We start from the raw sequence: 15,275 nt of genomic DNA on the forward strand, positions 1-15,275 counted from the left end.
GGCTCTGAACTGTGTGCTGCTACGCTGAATAAATTACCATCACCCACCCACCTACCGCAGAACTGATCCCGGCGCTGGATTGTGTGCCATTTCTCGATGCCCTGAGTGGCCCTGTTCCGGAATGCCCATTGCACAGTCCTGTATTCGTATCGTTCAACTTTCAATTAACTCGTTATTACCTTTTTACAGTTTTATTTACACCCTCTGACTTCAATCATGGCGCCCCAATCTGATTTGCACAAACAGCAGTACCAGCCAGTCAATAGTGGTGTGGCAAGGTAATTATCTACCTCGGCACACGGCTGTGCTCTTCTGTTTTTAACGTTTTCTGCTGTGTTTTAATCGATTTTCCGCTTCACCTATCGAACGGCTCTGCAATAAATTTGTCCACTTGTTTCCTTATATATTTACATGACGACACACTCAACAGTTTATTAAAAAAATATCCTATTCTGCTGAGCTTTTCTGCTTGATTTGCATATTTTTCTCTGCGCTCCACCGACGACCGACCGTCTGATGCTGGGTCACGAGAAATTAGTTTTTCAATTTCGAAGCATCCGCCAGGTCTGGCGGCACAGTGGAAATGTTTCCCTTCGATCAGCGATTCCACCTTGAGTCAGCAGCAGTCAAGGGCCGCATTCAATCGAAGCACATAAGCTTTCCGCCCGTTATTTGACTCTATAGATTTGCTTTTCATTTTTGTCTTGTCTCAACTAAAGAAAGGAAGGAGGATGATTTCCTAGGTATACTCGATATGTACAGAATTGATATTGGTATATTTTGTGCTTCGGCTGCGCTGTCTGCGGAAAGATGGCGATTGTTTCGATTTATTTTTGTGATTTGGGAACTGATATGATGGGAGGAAGTCATAGTATCCGATGGTTTGTTTGATTGGATATTCAATTCTCCCGGAAACGATCCATCACCAGTAGTAGCATCAAATGAAATATAAGCCAAATTGTGCACTAATTCAATACAAAACCCTTGGAATCCGTAATGCTTTTCCAAACTTCAACAAAATTTGCATTTCCAAATGTTTGAATTTCACTCTTTACTTGTGGAGTTCCGAGATATCGCCCTAAAATTTAAAAAATATAGAGTACAAAACAGAATATTAAATTTTTTGAATTCAACTCATTTATTGGGAAAATAATAGTTTAATGAAGACAAACATGTGCAGCGCTAAATTGTTTATTCGTAAAATTTCGTGTAGTGCATAATATTTTTATTCGATTCAATTGCTAAGAAATTTCTGGAGACCCGAGCAAAGGCAGATAACTAAGTGATATAACTTTGATAATAAACTATGTTATCGGTGTTATCAAATTGTTATTTTGTTATCATCTTTTCCAATTGATGATAATCAGATGATAACAAATTTAGTTATCAATAATTTTGGTGTATCGCGATAACATACAAATACTGAATGATAACAAAATATGTTTTCAGTATCCAAACGCACATTTCAAAACTTTCCCAAAAATGAGGCTCTGCAGGCTCTGCAGATTCCGCTTTCCATCTTCAATGCGACGGCAGTACGAAACCGTAGCTTTCATTCACTCTCCCTCTCACTCAATCCCGTTGGTACAAGGGTATCGGCTGTGACCGGTGATCACTCGATCAGGGTTCGAGACGCACTGGGCGTATTAGTTGAAAACATGAATTCAGTAACAAATTTTGTAAGTGTAGAATTAGCTCTAAGTTAAAATACACAAAAATAAAAACAAAAAAAAAACAAATTTTGAAAACGATGTATAATCAATGCTACACCATTGATTTTACGTCGTTTTCAAAATTTGTTACTGAATTATAAATAAAAGTAACTTTTCCAACTGCTAACCATGTCGGTTAAGTAAATGTTTACTATTTTGGTCGGTAAAATAACACTGAATAATAACTAAATGACAACAAAACCTTTTATCAATCAGCTGTATTTTTTCATGTTGACACTTAAATGTAATATTGAATAAAATGCTGTATAACACAATTATAACACAACTTGAACTCAATGATAACTTATCTTCTTATGATGTTGGTATTCGTGGAGTAAATTTGAGTTATCATTTTTGCTATGTTGGCTCTTAATTCAACCTAAATGATAACAAACTGAATTATAAAACAAATGATAACCAGGTAACTGAACTTGTTATCATTTTATTATCCGCCTTTGCTCGGGGAAGCTCTTCCACAATTTCTGTAGCATTTCTTCGGAAATTCCTTTCCTCCAGTAAGGAATTTGGCATTTCCTACAAATTCTCCGGGCAATTTCTTAGAAATTTGTGCTAGATTGGTAGGGGAATTGATTTGGGTATTCCTCTGGCAATTCATAAGGAAAATCCCTCAGTAACACCTTTGAAAATTAAAACGACAACGACTTCATTAATTCCGTTACAATTGCTTCGGATCCTCTTCAAAAGTTTCTTTAAAAATATTTCGAACTCAGCATATATTGTGAAAATAACTATTGACTGGAGATTATTATAAGTAGTGCTTAATAATAAATGGGTAATTCTCGCTGAGACCGGCCCACTATTTACACCTTGTCTTCAAAAATGTTTAAGGTGGCGATTTTCTGAAAGCCCTCGCTAAAAAGTAAGAAAAATGCATTTGGTTACTCAAATTGATGGACCCCCCGGTAAGTTAGAGCCACAACAATTTTTGCAGACCCCTCGATTTTGGTCAAACGGTGGCTCACTTAAACCATTTTAACTCGAAAGTTTCTCCAATAACCACCTCAAAACGAATTGTTGTTGAAAAGAGGAAAGATAGAGCTACTATTTACTAAGGGTATGCGGTATGGGATTTTTTCAAGGCGAAACGAAACGAAACGAAATATAAAATTTCTGATACGATGCGGTACGAAACGAAACGAAATTCAAAAATGTTTCGTGAGATCGATACGAAATCCGAATTCACTCGGTATTTTTCGAAACGAAACGAAATTTTCGAAAAAGTTCCGCGGAATTTTGCAGTTACATCAATTTTGTGTGAATTGATACTGCGTGTTTGCGGTTGCGCGAATTGCATGTCCATAAAGACTCTCATCCCCTAGCTTCTTTTGCTACAGTGCCATTTATTTTTTTTTTCAATTTTTCGCGACCTATTTTGAAAATTTGAATACCAGTACAACAATAACCAAATTGCTCCAATGACTTAATAAAAGCAAACCAATAATGCGTTACATCATTGTGACTATGCTATAAGATGCACTAATGCCGATTGTTTATCAGAAACCTGAAGCAATGATATGGAAACATCAGCCAGATGTTTACCAATCAAGCTTTGTAGAATAGCATACCTTCTGGAGAAAGCCTAAAATCTAAACTTTAAATTGATGGATGATTGAATTTATCAGAAAATATCCAGTAAAGTTCATATAGAAATGCAAAAGAATACTTAAGAAATGTATGCGCACTCATTAAATATGAAAGCATCCGCAAACTTGAAATTCGAAAAATATAACACAATCATCTCTAGGTGTTGGGCCAAAAATTATACCTAATAGATCTGGACTATAGCGGACCTGGATGGTTAACGTACATACCTTTTTCGCCGAGGACCTGGGATCAAATACCACTCCTAAGAGACTTGCAAAAAGTGAGTTCTACCTTCGGATCTTTCGATTATTAATCTGTTTATGAAATTTTTCGGCAACTCTTTCAGAACTCCTAAGCCAATTCCTACGCAAAAAAACATAGGAAAACCTTCGGTTATTTATTTGAGAATTTCTTTGGAAACTCATTCAGAAATTCCTTTGAAGCATTCCTTAGCAATTGCTTTAGGAATTTTTCCAGCATTGTGTTTGGAGAATCGATGAAATCGTGAATTTTCTCAAACTTTGCAACTATTTTGAGAATTCCTTCCATAATTCATGCGGCACATTCTTTAAGAGGTCATTCAGACATGTTTTTTGTGAATTCGTGTAGTAATTTGTATTTGGCGATTCCGTAGGGATATTTTTCATCAACTATTAAACATTTCCTGGACTAATTCTTTTGAAATTTTCCTCGGCAAATTCAATGGTAATTCCTGTTGAAATTTAATGGGAAATTTGTCAGGTGAAATTTCGGAAACTTTTTCCGTTACTTTCTATGACAATTCTTAAGAATATCTTTGAAAATTTGAAATTTTCTAAAAATAATGGCCGAAAAACTTCAAGTGCCTTTGAAGTTTTTAGCTTAGCTTAGCTAAGCTTAGACTGACTGCACACATCTATGGTTGTTATTCCGTGATTGACCCGAACCAATGACAGTTGCACAATGAATCAACTGAATAATTGACTGGGAGTGGTCAACTTTCTCACTGTGCACGCTTCAGAGACTCTCTTTAACGGTGCAATAACGGCGCCGGCCACGTCCTTGCAGTCAGGTTGGAAGAGGGAAGGAATATTAGTAACAACCTTTGTTAAGTGAAGGACCGCGTTTACCGCTGTGACTCCACCAAAGGTTGCAGGAAGGAGTGTTTGTTAGTAGGTAAGGTATCGTTGGGTCTGGATTCACTTTGATAAGTAATATGACCTTCGTGTTATGCTGGTTGCCGCGCTATTGTTTGCTTCACGCGGAAAGCAAACAATCGATCACCCACATCGGGTGGTCGCTTAATATTTACTGCAAACGACGCGACAAAATATGCAATCTAACACGCTATTATTCGCTTCACTCGGAAAGCAAACAATCGATCACCCACGTCAGGTGGTCACTTAATATTTCAAATCGAACTGCGGAAGCTACTCGCCAAATATTTAACTGCAAATTACCCGACCGAACATGCAAGCTGACGCACTATTGTTCACTTCATATGAGAAGCAAACAACTGATCACCCACGGCAGGTGATCGTTCAGTGTTGCTACAAAAGACGCAACACAACATAAAAAACTGACTAACTCTTGATCAATTCACACGGGAAGAAAACCATCGATCACCCACGTCGGATGAATGCTATATGTTTACTTATCAAAAACAACAAAAAACCTACGAGTGACGAACTATACAAATTCTATGAAAACTGTTTCAAAAGTAAACATGCACTAATTAAATAACTAGATGCAAGTTATCACCTGCGCTAAAAAAATCCGAAAGCGGAAAAAAATCGAACCACCGAAAGCGAAATGCGCGCGATTCTGGCTCTCAAGCTGCTGAGCCACCACACACTCTTCAAGTGCCCTTGAAGTTTTTCAACAAAAAGTAAAATCGCTAGAACTAAAAAGAGGAATTGCTGTAAAATATTAAAAAAGTACTCAAGTAATTTTCAAACGGATTTCCAAAAAGGTTGGAGAAGGAATCCCCAAAAGAATTATCGAAGCAGTTTTAGAAAGGATAGTATGTTACAAAAAATTTTAAAATGCATTAAAAAAACGCCGCACGAATTAACAATAAAAATAATGATAAAAGTATCAGGGAAATTGCTGTTGAACAAAGCTTTACTAAAGTAATCAGTGAAATTTCCATTTGCTTTAAAAACTTTAAAGAAATCGACCAACACATTTCCAAGTTTTTTTTTCCGAAGAAATTCACAAAGAAACTGTCTAAAGGATTCCTACAGATACTTCTGAAGAAATTCTTAAAAAGTTTCTCCGCAAACTTCTCGTGGAGTTCCTTACGGGAATTCTTACGGCATGTTTCAAATTCTTCAAGAAAGTCAAAGGGTTTTTCCATCATCTTTTTTTAGAGACTTTCTCAAAATTTTTATTAAGACTTCCAATATGTTCTACCAAAATTCTCAACAAAAATCGTATAAAGTTTTCAAAAGAGTTCTATCAAGAAACTCCCAATAAAAATCTCAAGTAATTCTTGCAGTACTTTTTGAAAGAACTTCTGAAAAAGTTTGTAGGAATCTTTTCAGAAGCTCTTTCACAAAATACTACAATATTTTTTGAGAGTATCGGCAATTTTTCTTGAATCTCATGTTTCAGTTCTTTTAGAGATTCCTCCAAAAAAAAAATTCTAGGAATTCCTACAAAAATTCTCCTGATATTGTTCTAAAAAATCAACCAATATCGCGCTGAAAAATTCCTCCAGTTTCTACGCAAATTGGAGTTCCTTCCCGAATTTCCTACGCATATTCCAAATTCATCAAGGCAAATCAAAAGGTTCTTAAAGAAATTTCCAAATTTTGCCCTAATTTCACAGTAAATTTCACCATATCTTATTTTTTATTTGCATTTTCACGAAAAGTTTATTTGGAATTCATCAAGATGTTCATCTAAAATACTCAGCGATAGTTTATGTTCATCCTCCACGAATCCCTCATAGAGTTTCTGGAAGAATTCTTTCAGGTGTTTCTTTAGAAAATCTTCCAGGGCTTAAACTAGGAGTTGGTGTAGAAACTTTTTAAGTAGCTCCTTCACACAAAACTCAAAGCATTTTTAAGGAATTTCCACGATTTCAAAGATTGCTCCACCAGTTGTTTAAAGAATTCCTTCAGATTTTTTTTTCAGGAATTAATACAAAACATTTTATAGTGTCTTCTCCAAAAGTTTTCAAAAACATTTATTTGAAATTATCTTGGAAAAAATTCTCCACGAGAAAAAGTTTCTCTGTGAATGTCTTGTGGAGTTCCTCTCTAGAATGCCTGCGGATGTTCAAATCCTGTAAGGGAAATAAAAAAAGTGAAGAAAAAAAATTTTAACGAAGATAAACTGATTTCGGGCTAAATTTCCCCATAATAAAAAGTTAATAATAAATTAAGAAACTTTACCTCACTTTGACAGTGAACTCCACCAGAGTTCTTTTATATTGATGCATTTCCCCACAGAAAACAAAATTAAGAATTCCTAACGATGTTCATCAAAATCTCTTCGTAGGAATTTCTTTCCTTCCTACACGAATTCCCTATAGAGTTTCTATAAGAATTCTATCAAGAAATTCCCGACAAAATCCTCAAAGAATTCTTGCAATATTTTGAAAAAGAACTTCTGAAAATAATAATCTACAGCAACTCGTATTTGAACTAGGAGATGCTGTAGGATTTTTTCAGATTTTTTTTTTACAAAATAGGTACTGCAAGAATTCCTTGAGAGTTTATATCGGTAGTTTCTCTTCAATTTCATAAAAGTCTTCTTCACTGTAAGAATTTCAAAAAGAGTTCTTTTAACGATTGTTTTAGCAGATCTTTTAAAAATTCATTCGACGCTTTTATTTTTTTATCAGGAATTCCTGCGAAAACATTTGCAGTACTTTCTTTGCAAGTTTTTTTTAAATTTCTTCCGATATTACCTTTCCAGGGGAAAATTTTCTCGGTGAAGTTCTCGTGGATCTCCTTGCTGCATTTCCTAGGGGTTGTCTAAATTGCTTAAGACTATAGTTCCACTGTTCTTGTTGAATTTTTGAAATTTTACCTTACACTCACAAAGAATTTCATCAGAGATTTCTAAATTGCTTTCAAATAATTTTCTCAATAAGTTTATTCGGAATTCCTCCAAATTTGCGTTCAAAATTACTATGTGGGATTTTTTTTTTTCGCCATTAGTTCCCAATAGGGTTAAACTAGAAGTTGCTCTAGAAACCATTCCAGAAGTTCTTCTACCAAACACTCCAAGAAGGCCTTGAAGATTTCTATCGGAAATTTCCCCTAAAATCCGTGTAAAACTTTTTACCTGCAGGAATTTATCGCATATCTCTATCAACGATTCCCGAGTAGGTGGAAAAATCTGATGAAAAGCATATTCAGTTATGATTGATTAAATAACTGAAGAGCAAAAACTGTTATTGGTTTGATTGATATAAAAGGTAAAAGTACAGCAATAATAGCAAAATATAATATGGTCAACTACTCAATAATAGCTCGTTAAGATATTACAAGATCAAAACAATAGCAGACAAGATATGAATTTTTTTTCTGGGAAAACAAATTAAAATAAATGTCAGCATCCAGCATCGAACCTACGACCTTGGGATTCACAGGCGGCGATGCTTACTACTCAGCTGTGGCTCGCTGTTGTAAATAACTTAGGAACAAGAGCATGCGGTTCTTCGTTTCCACAGCTCAGAAAGGGGCATATGGATTTTCACTAACATTGAGACATCTCTATGGGTGTATGTGTTCCATTTCGTGCAGAAGAGCTAAACTTGTTCTTATGTTGAAATTATCAGCTATTTCGACAAGAACAAAAACTGATATCACACGGTGTCAAAATTTTGATTATTATCGAGCATTCATGTATTTCGGATTTTTCTTCGAAAACGGTTAGTATTTGGGCTATATATTCATAATCGAAAAACTAGAAAATATTTCATCGGCGAAAATTTTTCCATACATTTTGTATGGGACGTTTTTTGGGCTAAAATAGTAATTATTGATTTTTAGTATGGAAAATAGCTTAAAACTCATCTAACTCAAATTTTCCCCGATAGAATATTTTCAAATTTTGCATTTATAAATTATAGCCGAAATTCTAGCATTCTATGAATAAAAATCCGAGGTACATGAAAGTTTGATAATAATCAAAATTTTGACACCGTGTATCATATCACTTTAGGCTATTCGTGCGATATTCATTAGATTTTTAAATAACTCATCAAAAGCACATCGAGCTATGACAGCAAAAAGTGTTCGATTTGAGATATGATTTAGATATTCTCGTCTACCTGGGTTACACCATCAGTTGTTTTATAAAATACATGCGGATTTTTTATTTATTTTTTCCAGGAATTCAGACGATTTTTTTGAAGGATATTATAAGTTTTTCTAAAAAAACCATCCGAAATTATCTTGAGCAATTTCTCCAGAGGAAGAAGTTTCTCCGCGAATTTATCGTGGGGTTCCTGATGGGTATTCCTACGAATGTTTCAAATCCTTTACGGAAAGTCAGCGGGCTTTTGAATAATGATGATAAACATGAGCGTTTTTGAAGAAATTTAAAAATTTTGCCTCAGTTTCACAGGGAATTCTATCACTAGTTCATTACTTTATTTTCAGCATCTTCACAAAAAAATTATAAAAAATTCCCCAAAATGTTCATTTATAATTCTCTGCAAGAATTTCTTTTCTTTCCACCGAGAACTTCCCATAGAGTTTCTCAAGGAATTCCGAGGAGTCAAATTAGGAGTTTAAGAAGTTCTTTCACAAAATACTCCAAGAATTCCTTTGTAATTTCTTCCGAATTTATCCAGAGATTTATTTAATCGTTTCTTCTGAAAATCGTATACAGAAACTCTTCTAGAAAATTCCTAAGAGGTTCTTCTAGAAGTTCCTTCAGGGATTTTCTAAAAGTTCCTCCATATTGGCATTTATTCAGACCTTCAGGAACTCTGTAGGATGTTTTTCTGGTGATCAATCAAAAGTTTTTCCAGAGTTTTATTCCTTGGTACTTCTCAAGGGTTCTGGGAGTACCTGGAGAGGATTCTGCAGTTCTCCAGGTTATTCCTTCGGAGATTCCCTAAAATAAACATTGCCTTCGCAAATTTGCTCAGTGATTTCTTGTAGACTTACTATCTGACTATAGGAAACTCTTCGAAGGATTTCTGATAAGGTATCTCCAAAAATTCTTACAGGGATTGCTTGGAAAGTTTCTCCAGGATTACCTTTAGAAACTCCACTCCATCACTCTCGTAAGAATACACTTCATGGATTTCCTCGGAAACTCAGAAGTTTATTAAGAAATTTATCCCGATATTTCTTCCGAGGAACTCCCAGAAGAAGGGAGTTTATCTTGAATTTTTTTTTTTTTTCATAATTCCTTTAGCATTTTCTCATTAAACTGTTTTAGAACAACCGTCTGAGATGTCTTGTGAAAGTTCTTCAGGTATTCCTCTCAGTAATATTCCACCTTTAGTTGCTTCGTGGATTTTAGTATAGAAATCCTTCTAGAATATTACCAGGTATTTTTGCTGCGAACCTCCACAGGTGTCTTATGTAGTTATTTTAGGGATTTCTGCGAAAATTCTGAAGAAATTCCTTCATTAATTCAAAAATTCCTTCATTTTTCTGGTGAACTGCTGAAGGAATCTCTGAAACAACTCTAGGAGATATTTCCGACGGAATCGCAGGAGCAATTTTAAAAAGAACCTCTATAGGAATGTCTGTAAAATGTATCTGAATATATCTGTATATCTGAATTTCTCAAGGCATCCCTGGAGCAACTCTTGGAAGAATTTCCGCAGGATTTTTTAAGCAAATGTTATGAACAGAAATAACGGAAGGACGTTGAAAGAAGTTTCTTGCTGCAATTCCTAAAGATTTTTCTTAAATACTGAAAAATTCCCTCGAAGCATTTCTAAATAAATTGAAGGTATTTTTGAAGACATCCAAATTGCAGAAAGAATTTCTGAAGAAATTCGTGTAGGAATACCAGAGGAAACTTCTTGGGGAACGCTTGGTGGAATTCCAGTAGAGTTGATTGAGAATCTTCAGAAGAATTCCTACAAAAAATCCTTCAATTGTGTACCTGGAGTATTTTCTTCAAAAGATTCTGACTTTTGAATTCCTGGATAAAACTCCTAGGAGTTTCGTTAGAGGGGTTACTGGAGGAATTTTTGGAGGAAATATAAGGTGAAATATTACCGAAACTTCTAAAACAATCACTGCCTGAATTTCTGGATGAATCCTTGAAGTAATTCCTGTGGATATTTCCAATAACCGGAAAAAATATTGGAGGGATTCGTGAAGAACCATTCATATGAACTCCAACAGAAACCTCCGTAACATTCTCTGAACAAAAAATTGTACTAAAAACCTTTGTGAAACAATCATTGAGAAAACTTCCGAATGCAAAGATGAACAAACATAAAATGAAAAAAAAAAAAAATAATAAAATATTTTTTTTGGATTTGTCGGTGGGATTTGTTTTTGTTGACGCCACAAAAGAGACTCTGAAGTGATCCCAGGAGAAATTTCAAAAAGAATCCATAAAACACTTCCTGAATGCATTCTGGGTGAAATTCTAGAAAAAAATCTCAAGGGCATATTTGAAAGCAGCCGTGGGGAAATATCTGACAGATATCATAAAACTATCAAAAAAATCCTTGAAAGATTTCTGGAATAATTTCAGAAGATGCCATAGTGTAGATTTGTTTTCCAGAAAAAAAAATCGCTAGAAGTATTTTCAAAAAAAAATCTCAGAAGGGATTTCTGAGAATACCTGAAGGAATCCATGGAAAAATTTTGCGAAGAAACCTTAGAAGAATTTTCTAAAACAATCCATGGAACCAATGGAAGGATTTCAAAATGAGTTCTAAGTGTTTTTGGTTCTTAGTTTCTGAATGAACATTTAGGGAACTTCATTGGAATTCATGAATGATTCTACGGATTTTCTCAAATGAATTCTCAGAGAAAATTCTAAAGAAATCTTTGGCATAAATATTTAATAATTTCATGGAAGACTTTCCTGTGGAATCACTGGAGTAATTCCAGGAGAAATTAATTTATTCTAAAAACTTCTGGAGAAATCTCTCCAGGAACTTTTGAAGGAATTCCTGAAGTATTCATTGTGATATCTATGGAGGAATTTTTGAAGTTTTCTTACAATATTGATCTTAAAAGAAGCTGGAGTATTCGAGATTGTAAAATAGATACACAACGTTTTAATTCATCGGAACCCACATGATGTCGTTGTGATATTATTGCCATACTTTCATTAGTGGATATCTGAAAGCATTTTCAGAAATTAATAGTAAACGTAAGATTTCATATAATAGTAATATGTAGAATACACTTCGAGAAAATCTCCCACTGATAATGTAGCGAGTTTTAAGAAGAAGAACTGTCATCAGATTTCGCACTCATTTTACCCTCTGATTCCAAATTTTCTGCAACTCAAGTTTCAAGTGCATAGATACATTCGTTCGGAAAAGAACCCTCATGATCCGATTATTTTCCCATCAATTCATCATCATCACCATCATCTATTCGCACCACCATCCTTAGGTAGGTAGACGTCGTAGTCGCAGACGCGCAAATTTGATATCGGAGGAGAGCGCAGCCCGCGTTTTCATAATCACAGGAATCAAAGAAGCTTTTTGAAGGATCACTCACCGATTGCGATGACTAGTAGGTACAGCTGCTAGTCGCGAAGTGATGAAAGAGCATAATTTGGATATGTGTGTCAGATTTTCCTCGAACCTAACCTTATGTGGTGGGGGTTTGGATCCCGAACTGCCTGCCTGCCTGGCATTCGTTCGGCAGAACAGTCATTCGGATGATGATTATTGGCATTTGAGATGTATGTATGAGCCCACACAGCCCGGAAGGATGAACCAGTTTCCGAAATGATTGATGAGATTCTGATTAAGTGGATTTTGCGAGAAAACGCGATTGTGCAAAAAGGTTGGTGATTGAATTTGCGGGTTGGTTTGCATAATTGAAACGTCTGTGCGAAGAAATCGGCTGCATCACAAGATAATATTCTTGTAAATTCTGTTCGAGTTACATATTTAAAAAATCATTCGGAATGTAATGAATGACTTGTACAGAAAGCTTCAAGAAGGGTCCAAAGCCACAATTGTATAAAATTAAAACGCTAGATACACTGCAAATATGGCAACACTGTTTTAAATAATCAAATATGCACAATAACATGCTGAGAAACATTTCAGAACATCGAAAGCCATGAAAAGTAAAATATCATGTGTACACACTTCAACGAATGAACAATGTGTTGAGGAACGAACCCATTCCGTCTGCATTCGATGAGGAAATTCTTCCGACTCAGCATGTTTCCCAATTTACGATTGTTACTTGCATACTCTTTGAAATTTCTCTGGACCGCGGGTCCATAGTCTTGGCCAATTTTCGTGTAGAAAGACGTGTGTGTTTCCGCCATGTTGTTGGATTACAAGTTTCGACTGGATGATGGTTGACTTTGGAATTTTCGGCTCTCAGTCTAATAAATTGCGTTGATTAATCTTCTATCATCGCCGACGTTTCGGTCCGGCTATTGGACCATCTTCAGGGCCTAATTATTTATTGAAATTGACACAAATTAACATCAAACATTTAACATAACATTTCACAAACTCACTCGATACACAAATCAACAGGTCACACAAATTTTGCAAATATTTAAACAGTCGGGTTGTAAAGGGTCACGCCGTCTGGTACACTTTTGGGCCATTCGTTCCGGTTTGGTTTGGGGGATTCCCTAGCTGGTGTACGGATACTACCTGCTATCAGCCGGTCGGTACAGAATATTTCCCCTACTGATCTGCTGTTTCCAATCTGTGTTGTGTTGTGTGTGTTGCATCAGTGTATTGGTTGTTCGATCTATCTGTCCGTCCGCTTTCTCTCCGGAGATCGTTTACCGATGCGATGAGAAAGCTATAGGTAGCGCTCATGTCTGCCGTATCGGTACGACGGTTTACTGCTTGTGGAGTGGTGAGAATATGACACATTTCCAAAACAGGGAGAGCCTGTGTTTTGAAACAGCAGTCGACAATTGTTGGATTGCCTACATCGAATCTGTGCTGCTGTTGTACACAGTGCTCCATCATTGCAGTCTTCTGTGATAGTAGCTGTATCTCTGGATCACTGTATGGGAGTCCAGCTGTTGTTGTTACATGCGATGCCGACCGACGGAACATTTTGCCTCAGTATTCTCCTGATGGTTGGTGTTAGGCCGGGGATGTGCACCACAGATCGGTACATGTTCGGAGTTTCTGCTACTTCTGGTGGAGAATACTGAGGCAAAATGTTCCGTCGGTCGGCATCGCATGTAACAACAACAACACAGAGAAACAACTGTATAAAACAGCGAAAGATCCCGTTCCATACATGCAAAAATCAAATGTCGTCTACAAAATAGCATGCCGAGATTGCTCCGGTTGCTACATAGGTATGACCAAGGACCAGCTGCGCACGAGAATGTATGGTCATCAAACGTTGGTAAACACGCTGGATAGGAAGCTATCAGCTGGACTCCCATACAGTGATCCAGAGATACAGCTACTATAACAGAAGACTGCAATGATGGAGCACTGTGTACAACAGCAGCACAGATTCGATGTAGGCAATCCAACAATTGTCGACTGCTGTTTCAAAACACAGGCTCTCCCTGTTTTGGAAATGTGTCATATTCTCACCACTCCACAATCAGTAAACCGTCGTACCGATACGGCAGACATGAGCGCTACCTATAGCTTTCTCATCGCATCGGTAAACGATCTCCGGAGAGAAAGCGGACGGACAGATAGATCGAACAACCAATACACTGATGCAACACACACAACACAACACAGATTGGAAACAGCAGATCAGTAGGGGAAATATTCTGTACCGACCGGCTGATAGCAGGTAGTATCCGTACACCAGCTAGGGAATCCCCCAAACCAAACCGGAACGAATGGCCCAAAAGTGTACCAGACGGCGTGACCCTTTACAACCCGACTGTTTAAATATTTGCAAAATTTGTGTGACCTGTTGATTTGTGTATCGAGTGAGTTTGTGAAATGTTATGTTAAATGTTTGATGTTAATTTGTGTCAATTTCAATAAATAATTAGGCCCTGAAGATGGTCCAATAGCCGGACCGAAACGTCGGCGATGATAGAAGATTAATCAACGCAATTTATTAGACTGAGAGCCGAAAATTCCAAAGTCAACCATCATCCAGTCGAAACTTGTAATCCAACAACATGGCGGAAACACACACGTCTTTCTACACGAAAATTGGCCAAGACTATGGACCCGCGGTCCAGAGAAATTTCAAAGAGTATGCAAGTAACAATCGTAAATTGGGAAACATGCTGAGTCGGAAGAATTTCCTCATCGAATGCAGACGGAATGGGTAAAATATCATGGATTTATTGGTTTTTAAAGGTTTTAAGGGATTAGTTGTACTACATTGATTATAAATTGCTTATTTCAAAAGATAGATCAAAAGTGCCTAGGCAATATTTTCCTGCATTATATTATCAAAACTTTGGCGAGATCACCATTTAGTTGTCTTGGTTTATGTAGAAATCGGATTTTGGGTTCTTATTTGGTGTTTAGTTCCATAATTTCTCCATATTATAAGTGAGAAGTTATCAAAGTTTCCCCAATATTTGAAAGCAGTCCTTCTTATGTCGTAACAATTCACGTTGCCAATTCATTCAAACTCATTAACGTCCCGCCGAAAACATCATCTCTTAAAAGCTCTAGAACAGCTCATTAGTGATTCACGAAAAAATGAACGAAGCATCAATTCTTGCCGTTCGCCAAATCACGTTCGCCGCTTTTGGGCACGCTCCACCATCAATATCATCGTGCTTTTGCACTGCAATGAAAATTTCCCACTTGCCTCCTCCTCCTCCTCTTCGACAGCCAAATATTATTCTCCGATTTCAATCATAACGACGACAGTG

The 15,275-nt window shown here is 36.5% G+C and overlaps 3 long non-coding RNA genes across 3 annotated transcripts; 2 read left to right on the forward strand and 1 right to left on the reverse strand.

The window, feature by feature from the left end:
* The first annotated feature begins 4,228 nt into the window (after positions 1-4,228).
* On the forward strand, positions 4,229-5,052 carry LOC134288879 (uncharacterized). The gene is made up of 2 exons (XR_009998156.1): positions 4,229-4,589; positions 4,692-5,052. It is a non-coding gene; the product is annotated as an uncharacterized LOC134288879 (long non-coding RNA).
* A 7,673-nt stretch (positions 5,053-12,725) lies between these two features.
* On the reverse strand, positions 12,726-13,358 carry LOC134288880 (uncharacterized). Its single transcript, XR_009998157.1, has 2 exons — positions 12,957-13,358; positions 12,726-12,890 (listed from the first exon to the last, which is right to left on the reverse strand). It is a non-coding gene; the product is annotated as an uncharacterized LOC134288880 (long non-coding RNA).
* A 633-nt stretch (positions 13,359-13,991) lies between these two features.
* On the forward strand, positions 13,992-14,597 carry LOC134288882 (uncharacterized). Its single transcript, XR_009998158.1, has 2 exons — positions 13,992-14,366; positions 14,433-14,597. It is a non-coding gene; the product is annotated as an uncharacterized LOC134288882 (long non-coding RNA).
* Positions 14,598-15,275: the final 678 nt, after the last annotated feature.

The sequence above is a fragment of the Aedes albopictus genome, chromosome 2 (genome assembly GCF_035046485.1).
Source record: "Aedes albopictus strain Foshan chromosome 2, AalbF5, whole genome shotgun sequence".
In the NCBI taxonomy this organism is placed as follows: domain Eukaryota; kingdom Metazoa; phylum Arthropoda; class Insecta; order Diptera; family Culicidae; genus Aedes; species Aedes albopictus.